Source organism: Mustela putorius, unplaced genomic scaffold (assembly GCF_011764305.1).
Source record: "Mustela putorius furo isolate JIRA1106 unplaced genomic scaffold, ASM1176430v1.1 tig00000196_pilon_pilon_pilon, whole genome shotgun sequence".
NCBI lineage: Eukaryota > Metazoa > Chordata > Mammalia > Carnivora > Mustelidae > Mustela > Mustela putorius.
The window spans coordinates 8,422,153-8,434,578 of NW_025421310.1; the positions used below are offsets into that span (position 1 = coordinate 8,422,153).

At 48.3% G+C, this 12,426-nt stretch overlaps 1 pseudogene; it reads left to right on the forward strand.

Moving 5' to 3' along the window:
- LOC123391214 overlaps positions 1–5,004 on the forward strand; it is a 28,683-nt pseudogene extending 23,679 nt beyond the window's left edge.
- Positions 5,005–12,426: the final 7,422 nt, after the last annotated feature.

Below are 12,426 nucleotides of genomic sequence, written 5' to 3' on the forward strand. Positions count from 1 at the left end.
CACCAGGTGACCTCCGTGACTCCGAGAGGCTGGGAGACGTCCTAACCTCTACAGCAGTCGACACAGTTTTTCCGCAACCCAGTGGTGGACGAGGGGACGCCTTCCTCCAGCCCTCGGGTTGCCCGGCAACGAATCGTGGGGACCTCCCAATCCAAATTCGACCCTAAAACATCCCGGGGGTGTTTTAGGCCTGCTGGCCAATCTTAAAACCCTGGAACTGGACCAGGACCTGCGAAAACGATGTTACTGTACTGTCGCTTGGCCACAATACCGATTAGAAAATCAGTCCCAATGGCCTTCGGAAGGCATGTTTAACTATCAGATTTTCATGGACCTAAATAACCTCGGCAGGCACCAAGGCAGATGGGCCAAGGTCCCTTATGTCCAGCTTTCTGGACTCTGCACTCTTGCCCCTTCCTCTGCTCTCACTGCTCCACCTCTCAGGTCCTCTTGGCCCACTCCCCTCCCCCTACCCTGCCACCCACTGCTCCCAAAGACTTGGACCTCTCCTCCCCGTCTCCTCTCTCTGAACCCCCCGAGAGCTTCACCCACCAACTGACAAGAGGGCCTCTGGTTCCTCCTCCTCCTCCTCTTTACCGCGATCCTTCACCCCAAGGTCCCTTAAATTCAGGATTTCTGAACCGGCGCTCTCGTCTACCCCTCCTTCTCCCCCTCCCCACTCCTATCCGAACTCCTGACAAATTTATCCGCAGTAAACGGGAAACTCCAATCAAAGTTTACTGAAGGTCAAATAGGCTCTTGTTATTTGTTAAAATCTGCTAGCAAAGAGATGACTAGAACTGATGGTTACTTGTGTCTCAGAGTTTTAATGGGTAATTCTTAAGGTAGCTTTCAAAGTCTTTGGTAACCTTTAACAGAATGGGATCAAATACCAGAGCACTGGTCCCGGAACTAGGTTTATGCTTTTGAAATCTGTTGGTAAACACCTTTTGTGCTTAATTGAATTCTGTTGTAACAGCCGCAGGGCTACTGTTTGAGCTAGATCCTTTCGTAAAGAATGGAAGGGGAGGGTGTCCAATCTGTTTGAACCTGAAGAGTGCCTGACTGCGTGAATGTGTCTGTGTGGCTCCAGCAGCACTAGGGCTCGAAAGCCCCCCGCTGAGTTAGTCTGCCCCCCAAGGGAGGTTGCTGGAGTTGAGGAAGTTTGAGTTCATGCGCCCTTCTCTCTACAGGACCTTTCCCAAATTGAGAAACGTTTGGGCTCCTTTTCAGCCAGTTCTGATAACTATATTAAAGAATTCCAATATCTGGCACAAGCCTATGACCTCACCTGGCATGATTTACATGTGGTCCAGACCACCACCCTCACCATAGAGGAGAGGGAACGCATCCAGGCTGCTGCCTGGGAGCACGCGGATCAGGTCCAGCTCACTGATGCTGGAGCCTGGGCGGTCCCAGCTGTAGAACCAGGTTGGGATTATCAGGATGGCCAAGATGGCCACTGGTGCCGCGACCGCATGGTCCAGTGTCTCATAGCAGGCATGTGGCCAGCCTCTAATAAGGCCGTTAATTACGACAAGATTAGGGATATTGTCCAGGCCCCTACGACAACCCCACCATGTTTCTTAACCAGTTGACCTAACCTTTAACCCAGTACACTCGCTTGGACCCTGCCTCTCCTGCGGGGGCCACGGTACTGGCTACTCATTTTATCTCTCAATCGGCACCGGATATACAGGGAAAGTTAAAGAAGGCTGAGGAGGACCCTCAGACCCCCATTTCTGACTTGGTGAAAATGGCATTTAAGGTTTTTAATTCCCGTGAGGAGGTGGCTGAGCTTAAACGACAAGCCATATTCCAGCAAAAGGTTCAGTTGCAGACCCAAGCCTTGGTAGCAGCCCTGCGGCCGGCCGGCTCTGGGAGCCAGCAGAGAGGGGCAACCAATCGCACCCCGCCGGGGGGCCTGTTTCAAATGCGGGGCCGAGGGACACTGGGCTCGCCAGTGCCCCAATCCAAAGCCGCCAACTCGGCCTTGCCCTCAATGCCATTTGATGGACCACTGGAAATCCGACTGCCCTAACCTCGGGGTATCTTCGGCGCCTCAACGTGGGGGACCCCCCGAGACAGTAAGTCTGGCCTTTCAACTGCTTGGATTGGAGGACGACTAACGAAGCCCAGACTCGGCCACCCCTCTCACCCAGGCCGAGCCCAGGGTTACGCTCCAGGTAGTGGGTAAGTCCATCTCTTTTGCTGGACACAGGGGCTACCTACTCTGTTCTGCCTTCCTACTCGGAACTTACTCGAACCTCACCAATTACTGTTATGGGGATCAATGGGGGCTCCTCCAATCCTAGGGTGACCCTTCCCCTTACCTGTAGCCTGGATGGGTTTCCCTTCCCCCACTCGTTCCTATGATTCCTTCCTGCCTGGTTCCTCTACTGGGTAGGGACATTCTCCAGAAACTAAGGGCAACTATCTGCCTCTCCCCTTACTCCCCTCTATCCACCTCAACCCGTCTCATCCTACACCTCTCCACTCCCTCGACCCCCGCTCCAGATGACCTACCTACTGTAGACCCTCAGGTGTGGGACACCTCAGAACCCATCATTGCTTCCCACCTTACCCCGGTTCAAGTACAGCTTAAGGATAACTCTAAGTTTCCCTCAAGCTCAGTTCCCTATTTCCTTAGCCCACCGCCAGGGCCTGAAACTATCGTAGAACGGCTTTAACGTCAGGGACTCCTGATCCCCATCATTTCCCCCTGTAACACCCCATCCTCCCAGTACGCAAGCCACCCAGTCGCTCCTAACGCTATTGTCTCGCGTTCCCCCAAACACCTCTCACTTTACTGTACTGGAGCTAAAGGACGCTTTTTTTCACCGTCCCCTTGCACCCTGATTCCTATTTTCTTTTTGCCTTCACCTGGGAGGATCCTGACATGCATGCTTCTGGACAACTAACTAGGACTGTTCTACCCCAGGGGTTAAGGGACAGCCCTCACATTGTCAGCCAGGCCTACAGACTTAACAGCAGTGCGTCCTTAAGGCCAGTACTCTACTACATATGTGGATGACCTCCTCCTCTGTAGCCCCTCCCTCTCGTTCTCCCAAGACAACACCTCCACCCTACTTAGCTTTCTGGGGGCCAAGGGATATCAAGTACCCCCCTCTAAGGCCCTCAACATGACCTTAGGGCAGCCCATCATGGTCTACTCTCCTGCTGACTCACAGAGCTCCTTAGCCACCGATCCCTGGCCCATCTGACTCCGTCTCCAGATATTCCATCTGCTATTCCTAGAGAACCCGCATCTCTCTCTCTCTACCTCCCCCCGCTTAAACCCTGCAACTTTACTGCCTAAACCCTTGCCAGATAAGGGGTGGATCCAGGACAGGATTGCCCTGCCAGGCAATCTGGTGCACTCCTTGATTACTGACATCCACCAATCCCTCCATAGTGGCCCATAGGCTCTCCACTAATTTCTTCAGCCATTGTTCTATCATCCTTCCTTATCTAAGGTAATCGAAGTTGTCCACAGGGCTTGCAAAACCTGTTCTGCCGTGAATTCACAAGGAGGAATCCGCAGACCAGGTCCGAGGTCATCAGCCGGGGGAAGACTGACACCTGGACTTCACTCCCATGCCTTGCCATAAAATTCATTCACAGGCTGGATCGAAGCATACCTCATGGCCCGGGAAATAGAGGACGTAGTGGCTACAATACTCATCGAGCGCATCATCCCGAGGTTCGGATTGCCCCAGACCCTCCAGTCGGACAACAGACCTGCCTTCATCTCCAGTGTAACCCAACAGGTAGCTGAGAGCCTCAACATAACCTGGAAACTTCACATCCCATACCACCCACAGTCATCGGTAAGGTAGAAAAGGCCAACGGGCTGCTCAAAGCCCAACTCACCAAACCTACCCTAGAAACCCGTCTTTCCTGGCCTACACTTCTGCCTATGGCTCTCACCAGACTCCTGGCTACGCCCCGCGGGTCTTCAGGCTTAAGCCCATTTGAATTACTATACAGCCGGCCCTTTCTTAGAAATCACAGCCCTCCAGCCATTTCCCCGCCTCTTTTATCCTATCTACCTTACCTCACTCTACATCCTGGTGATACCCCTCCCTATTGACTGGCCACTCCCCAACTTCAGGGCCACAAATAATACGGTCCATATGGGCCCCATCGGGGAAAACATACCTATTATTAATGTGTCCTCCCTTACCACCGCAGCTGCCATATCACTAACTCCTCCCTCCTGTACTGTACTCCCTCGGGAATATTTCTCTTGTGCCCTCAGGGAATCTATCGCTGCCTGACCACTAATGACTCTCTGGGCTGTATATTCATTCTACTATCTCCTACCACCATCTACTCTGAATCCCAGCTGCTGTCCATCCTATTTCCCCAACACCATGGAGGAAGGGCTGCCCACCTCCCATTCATAACAGGGGCAGGAATAGCCACAGGGGTGGCAACTGGAACAGCGGGGATAGGAACCTCCATAGACTTTTTTCTTACAAACTCTCCCAAGCCCTGAATGATGACACGGAACGGGTTGCTGACTCCCTCACAGCCCTACAGATGCAAGTCACCAGCCTGGCAGCCTTAGCTCTCTACAGAACCGACGGGCCTTAGACCTTCTGACTGCCGAAAAAGGGGGGACCTGCCTATTATTAAATGAAGAATGTTGTTACTTTGTTAACCAATCATATAGTTACCTCCAGGATCAAAGAACTCAGGGATCGGATCCAAGCACGGTGGCAAGACACATCCTCCTGGGGCCTGGACCCCTACAACTGGGTAACCTGGCTGCTCCCTCTGGCAGGACCTGTATGCATAATCCTCCTCCTAATCTCAGTTGCTCCCTGTCTTTTCCGGTACTTGCAGGGTCGCCTACAAGAACTTGCCCGAATATCCGTCAATCAACTCCTCCTCCAGCCCTACTCTCGCCTGCCCACTTCCGACTACCCCTATGACGACACCCCCTGTCAGCAGGAAGTAGCCAGAACTGAGTCGACGCCCCTGACACCATTATATTAAGCAAAAGGTCGGAATGTTGGGCTGGCAGGAAGGGGGCTACCAAAGATGGCGAAAGTTCCCGCCACAAGACCTGAGCTCGGACAGGAGAACAAAGGCCCAAGCAGGAATCTGAGACCCCTGCCCCGGGCTCCTGTGGACCAATGGGATCCCGATGAGCGGCGGGATATCCAAATAAGGGAAACTTCCAAAAGACCCCTGAGCTTCCTCCGAGACCCCTTAAAAGCCCCCTCCTCCCTGCCTTGGGTGCGACTTCCGCCACTCTGCTTTCCAGAGTGGTGGAACCTCGCCCGAGGGTGCCCACCTCCTCCCGGCGCAACTTTCCTGGCTCCCCTTCTCCTGAGCCCTGAAACTTCGCCGGAGAGCGTTTTTAATAAATCTTGCCTTGCACCCACTTTGCCTGGTGTTGTGTTTATCTCGCCGGAAAAACCTTACAAGTCCTTTCCTAAGTTTTGCAATACAAATTATTTCTAGTGGGTTAAAAGGCACCCCAAGGTAGAGTCCTTGGGAACTGAAGAAGCCTACTGAGTCCATGCTTCCAGAAAAGTAATGAAGGTCCATTACCAAATCCTCTGACTCCTGGGTGGCATCCCACACAGGGTATGTCAGACGTTTTAGGTGTCAAAAGCGACCGGAGGTGTCCCTCAAGATATGCTATTGATCACCATCCTGCCTTAAAAGGCCCTGGAGGGGTGCCGGCGTCCCTCCACTTCCCCATCGCATCCTAGGCTACAGATGGGTGCCTGGTGAATGGACTAGGAAACTGTGCCATGCCATGCCATTGTCTGTCCTGAAGACTGCATACTGTTTTGCCATATTAACCCATGGAAATACTAGAAAAGTTTGGCAAGGGGAAATTACCCAATTTCATAGCTTTAGGTAGTTTGTAGAAGACACTAACAAGAAACAGTAAAGTCTGAAATCCACCATGGTCTATGCGACATTCCAACACATGTGGTCCTTATAGCCAACTTCCCTAGGAAACGGTCCCCGGTTGCGTTTTAATTCAATTGGGTACTGGTTTCGGCCGGCTCCCAGTGGAGGTTTCGTGGCCAGAAGTGGCTAGACCAGGGATGTGGAGGGGATCACATTAGATCAATCAGGAGGAAACCTCACACGGGAGTCTTAAGATTGGCAGCCATCCTGGTGACTTAGGTGGCTGTCCCGTGCCCAAGAGAGACAACTTTATATAAGAATAGGAATAAAGAGAGGGTATCAAGTTTCTGGGTCTTATTGCCATTCTGGCCAGGGTACTAGCTTACAGCCAAAAGGCAGATGCTCTCCTCCCCGTGGAGTAGCCACGGGCTAGAGGATTACAGCCTGAGCAACTGACATGCAAGTGTTCCAATAAGAACTTTTCCTTGAAACTTTTCCTTGAAAAGCCCTGGAATGAGAGTACAGGAAAATGAGAGAAAGTACTCACCAATTTTGCACCGAAGCTCAGAGTCCAAATGTAAAGACTCACAGCCCCACGTTGGGCGTCATACGATGAAGTTCTAGAACCTAGGTGAGGTTCGGTAGGCTGAGGTCCGGAGCCGATGACCAAGAAAGAATTCTTGAGACATCTTTGGTGCAAAATGGTGGTTTATTAAAGCACGGGGACAGGACCCGTGGGCAGGAAGAGCTGCTGCCCCGGATTGTGAGGGTGGGCATGTTATATACCTTGTGGTTGGGGGAAGGTGAGGAGAGGGATGGGAGGTTTCAACAGAGTTTTCATATGTTAAGGAGGGCCTACAAGGTGCCGGGGTGTGGGGGGGGAGGCCTTGCCCTTATGGCTTGATCAATGTCGTCTTTAGGTCAGGCATTAACATCAAGATAGTTGGGAGATTCTTGGTGGGGTGTTATGATCCTGCTATCATTTACATTCCCTTCTCCCTCAGTCTCCTCCGGTTTATGGTGGGAGGGAGACATTAGGGCTTCAGGAACTGAGAGTTATTTGCCTCTGGAAATTTGTGCTATTGATAAGGTAACCTCCCTGTTTAGGTCTCTAGGACATCTGTAGAGCAAGGGAGATTCCTGTTCTGCAGGATTGCGATCCCTGCAAGTTAACTATTTATCGTTTTATGGCGGTCAGGGGTGCCTGAGGAATGCTACACATATGGAGGGGAGCGGGTGAAGAGGGGGTGCAAGGCGCCAGCTTTTGCTCTGTCCTCAGCCAGCCTCCTGCTCCCTCATCATAAAGGGTCTCAGGAGAAGTTTTTTCTTACTGGTAAAGAATAACCTTTTTCCCAGACAATAGCTAGTCCCTCAAGGTCCTAGAAACCTTGCATCCAAAATTCCTTAGTGTCTTCAGCCCTCCCTAATCTCCTCCCCAACTTAGAAGTATATAATAGACCACTCCTTACATTCCCGAGACAGCAGCTCTTCTTGCCCACAGGTCTTGTCCCCCTGCTTTAATAAATGACCATTGTGCCTAAAGATGTCTCAAGAATTCATTTTTGGTCATCGGCTCTGGACCTCACCCCACCGAACCTTATCTATGTTGTCGAACTTCTTCCCTGGGATAGAACTCCCTAGCGGGATTCGTGATTAGTGGGGAATCCTCTTCTCCCTCTCCCTGTGCTACTCCCCATTCCTTGTGCTCTCTCTCAAATAAGTAAACAAAATCTTTAAAAAGCAGGGAGGGGGGTAGGAACAGCAGACAAAGGAAAAGCTCTGAAACCTAGTCTGATTATTTTTCTAAGAGATATTTATATTTCTAAGGGAAAACTCAATTTTTAAGTCTGTCTCTCCCTTTGTGTAGCTGAAAAGGAGGCAGAAAATACAAATCTCCATAAACTTGGATCTATGGGGAAGGCATGCATTAAATCGGAATAACAACTACAGCCTTGATTACTGTTTTTTGCATGGTCACCTCACAAAATGCTTCCCAATAGGATCCTGTGTGGCAATTCAAGAAAAGATTATATCCGGTGCCCCTACTGGGATACCTTGTGGAAATAAAAGTGTTATGTTAATTAAATGCTCCAGGTGATCCTAGGTGAAGCCAGGGTTAAGGGAAAAGGCTTCCCCTGAATAGAAGACAGCTGAGTGCTGGCTTTGGCTCAAGCAGACGTAACATGGCCTCCGCCCCGTGATTCTAGAAGCATCAGGTCCATGCAGCACACTTTTCTTCTTTATTTCTGCTCTAGCAGAAGTTGTGTGTCCCTAGTTGTGGAGGACCCAGGAAAGAGAGAAAGAAAAAGTCAAAAGTTGTTCTCCAAGGAGAAATTCCTTGTTTCTGAATAGCTCCTGATACAAAGGACTTGGAAATGGAGACTTTTCTGCATTACAAAGTCCTACCTGCAGGCGATCAGCTTATAGGTGAAGGTGCCTTTAAAAGCACCTTCTCCTGATGCTGCTGTGGTTTCTCCTAGAATCGCTTTGCCTACCAATACCCAAGGAGGAAGTGAAGAAGAAATGGCCCTTTCTCAGGTAAGCCTTGTGTCTGACTTCAAAGGTCTTCTTTTTCTCCTGACATTTCTCACATGTAGAAATGGCAAATACCGATTTTTCTGGGAATGGGACCTGGTTCTAAGTAGCCCATTGGTTACTTAGGTCCTATGGTAATTTGGGGGGACGGGTCATCTGATGAGACTGTCCCTGTTCAGGCAGGTAGTCACCCGGCCTTTTCCCATTCCAGTGCTCAAGCCTGTTTGCCTAAAAGTGGCCTCAACAGAGAACACACCTTAGCAAGGTTCTTGTTTGTCTGGAGCAGAAGAAGGAATCTCGGACACAAAATGGTAAAGGGATAGTGTATCAAGTGAAGGGGAGAACAGAAAGAGAGCTTTCTGGAGTGAGAGGATTCAGGAATGGGTTGCCACAGAGCACTTTTATGGTGGGTCTTTTATAGAAAATTGACCAAGGCTTGATGTCACCCCCGATAGCACCACGATTACTTCTCCTTTGAATATGTCCTCTCTGATGTTTAAAACAAAAAGGTGGCCTGGTTCTGTTGCCTTATCTCTGGTTTTCTTGTGCCTCCTCATTCCTGGGATTTTTGGTGAGCCTGGTCACTTAGCCCATGACATTTCCATCCCTACCCAGCCCCACCAGTCCCTTACTCAACACCAGTAGTCACAGGTCCTTCAGTGTGCCATAGGCACTCATACCAACTTGTTCCATCACAGCTGATGTTAACTTCTTTTAATGGCTTGATGCTTTCTTCCAGATAGCCCCCCAGTAATGCTCATTTGTTCCTTCTTAAATTCATGAGGGTCTTTGATGGGTATCCTGAGTGATGTGCAGAAACCATCACGTTTCAGCTGGAAATTCCTTAGTTTCTCTTTGCTTGTAGTATCTGATTAGGAGAACAAAGCAAAAGAAATGTAGAGGAAAATGAAATGTCCTTACAATGTGCAACCCACCGATAAATACTAGACACAAGCAAAGTTTGACTTTCTTCAAGGAATTGACAGGTGTCTTAGTGTAATGCATTGCTAGAGGTAAAAGCTACCTCAGGTGGACAATAGTCAGACCTCCAGGATCCTGTAAGTCTTCTTCAATATATGAAAATCCCTTTGAAATTAATTTAAGTAGCATGGGTACAGGACCTGTAGGTAGAAGGAGCTGCAGGTCAGCTGCATGAAGCTGGTGGTTATGTGCTCAGTGTTCAAGGGGAGAGGGTAGGTACACAGAGTATTAGATCACGAATGTTTGTTCGAATTTGTACATGTAAAACTACTTTTGCAAGATTTCTCCGATGCTATCATTCAATTTGATATTAATATTGGTGAGATGTACAGGGAGTCAAGAGACCCTTTAAGAAAAAGAAAAAAAAAAAGAGAGACCCTTTAAAAATGTAGCAAGCAGGGGCGCCTGGGTGGCTCAGTGGGTTAGAGCCTCTGCCTTCAGCTTAGGTCCTGATCCCAGGGTCCTGCACTTTAGCCCTGCATTGGGCTCTCTGCTCAGGAGGGAGACTGCTCCCTGCCCCCTGTCCCTTTGCCTGCTTGTGATCTCTCTCCATCTAATAAATAAAATCTTAAAAAAAAATGTAGCAAGCTGTATATATTTGATTCTTTGCAGAACTAGGAAGCAAGTGGGTCAGCCTTCTGAGTTAAAGGTAAACATTTTTCTGCTTGTATCCCTCATCATACTAGCCCCATAAAAAATAGCTGTTTTATCTGTATCATTATATGTGTTTGTGTTGATAGTGGGAATAAAATACAGAGGCAGCATCATCCACAATGTTATTTGTAAGTCTCATGTGAATGAAAACAGTTGTTGAATTAATCACCATCACAATTTTCTACTCTATGACTTTAACATGTATATAACTACTTCCTAAATGTATTGGTGGTGTATGATGTGTAAAAAGATAGTTCATTTTCCGGTGGATACCTTTTTGCTGCCATCATTCTTGTCCCATTTGACACCTGCTACAAACATTGGTTTAGAATCCTCTATGTATATTGACTTTTGTGTCCTTTTCAGTGGACACTCAGACCCATAACCTGGGTTAAGACCTGATCCCTTTGCACTTTAGATAAATGAGGCTTGTGATTCTCCATGGGTGGAGACTTTTGTTTCAATGACGTAAAGTTTGAACTGTAGGTCCATGGGTTCCATGTTGGTCCCTCTGCCTCAAAGTGGGCCATCCCAAGCACTTTTCTGTGGGCAGCCATTACCTTTTATTGCTTAGTTTCCGTTTTCACCATAGGAGGCTCTGCCCTTGGGGTGTTGTGGCTGAAGAAAAGGATGAGGTGACAGGATTATCTGTTTTGTGTGTGTTGAGTTTGAGTTCTTTATAGATCCTGGATATCATCCCTTTGTCTGTATTGTCATTGCAAATATCTTTTCTCCCATTCCGAGGGTTGCCTTTTTGGTTTGTTGACTGATTTCCTTTGTTGTGTAGAGGCTTTTGATCTTGATGAAGTCCCCAAAATTCATTTTTGCTTTTGCCTCCTTTGCCTTTGTATACATGTCTTGAAAGAAGTTGCTGCAGCCGATGTCGAAGAGGTTACTGCCTATATTCTCCTCTAGGATTCTGATGGGTTCCTGCCTCACATTGAGGTATTTTATCCATTTCGAGTTTATCTTTGTGTACGGTGTAAGAGATTGGTCGAGTTTCATTCTAATATACAGAGCTGTCCAATTTTCCCAGCACCATTTATTGAGGAGACTGACTTTTTTTGACTGTATATTTTTTCCTGCTTTGTTCAGGATTATTTGACCATAGAGTTGAGGGTCCATATCTGGTCCCTTTGTTCCACTGTGTATGTGAGATGGATGGAGACTCCTGGCTCCAGCCCCTTTTGGTCCCTGGTTCCCCTTTGCTCCTGCTAAGGCCAAGAAAAGGACCACTAGCCATCCCATTTGACTAAGATAAGATAACAAGTCATTGCTCCTGCTGAGACAGAAGAAAAAGACCAGTTTCCCAGTCCTGTTTGAATAAGAAAAGAAAGAGAAACAGTCCCTAAGGAGATTTAGCACTCTCCTGAGGTGCCTCCACACAGATTATACTTCCTTGGGAAAGAGCCATTTGGCCTTGAGAGACTAGGAAAGTGCCCTGGCCTTCTGAGAGAGAGGAAACACCCACCCACCCCCCACCATCCCCCATTGCCTGTAACCATAAAAACTCACTCCTAACCCTGTCAGGTGCTCAGTCTTTGGGAATGAGCCCACTGAGCTCGCTGGCATTAACAAAGCTGTGTTCTCCCATCTCTCCGTGTGCTGTTTGGGTTTCCTCGGCCACTCAGGTTTTCCACAACATATGTGTCTGTTTTTATGCCAGTACCATGCTGTCTTGGTGATCACAGCTTTGTAGTAAAGCTTGACATCAGGCAGCGTGATGCCCCCAGTTTTGTTTTTCTTTTTCAGCATTTCCTTAGCAATTCGGGGTCTCTTCTGAATCCATATAAATTTTAGGATTGTTTGCTCTAGCTCTTTGCAAAATGCCAGTGGAATTTTTATCAGAATGGCATTGAAAGTACAGATTGCTCTAGGCAGTATAGACATTTTTTTAAAAAGATTTTATTTATTTATTTTCAGACAGAAATCACAAGTAGTCAGAGAGGCAGGCAGAGAGAGATGAGAAAGCAGGCTCCCTGATGAGCAGGGAGCCCAATGTGGGGCTCGATCCTCCTGGGATCACAACCTGAGCGGAAGGCACAGGCTTTAACCCACTGAGCCACCCAGGCGCCACGCCAGTATAGACATTTAACAATGTTTATCCTTATGATCCATGAGCATGGAATGGTCTTCCATCTTTTTGTGTCTTCTTCAATTTCTTTCATGAGTCTTCTGTAGTTCCTCGAGTACAGATCCTTGACCTCTTTGGTTAGGTTTATTCCCAGGTATCTTATAGTTCTTGGTGCTACAGTAAATGGAATAAATTCTCTAATATCCCTTTCTGTGTTTTCATTGAATAAGAAAGCAGCTGATTTCTGTACATCGATTTTGTATCCTGTCACACTACTGAATTGCTGAATGAGTTCTAGTAGTCTG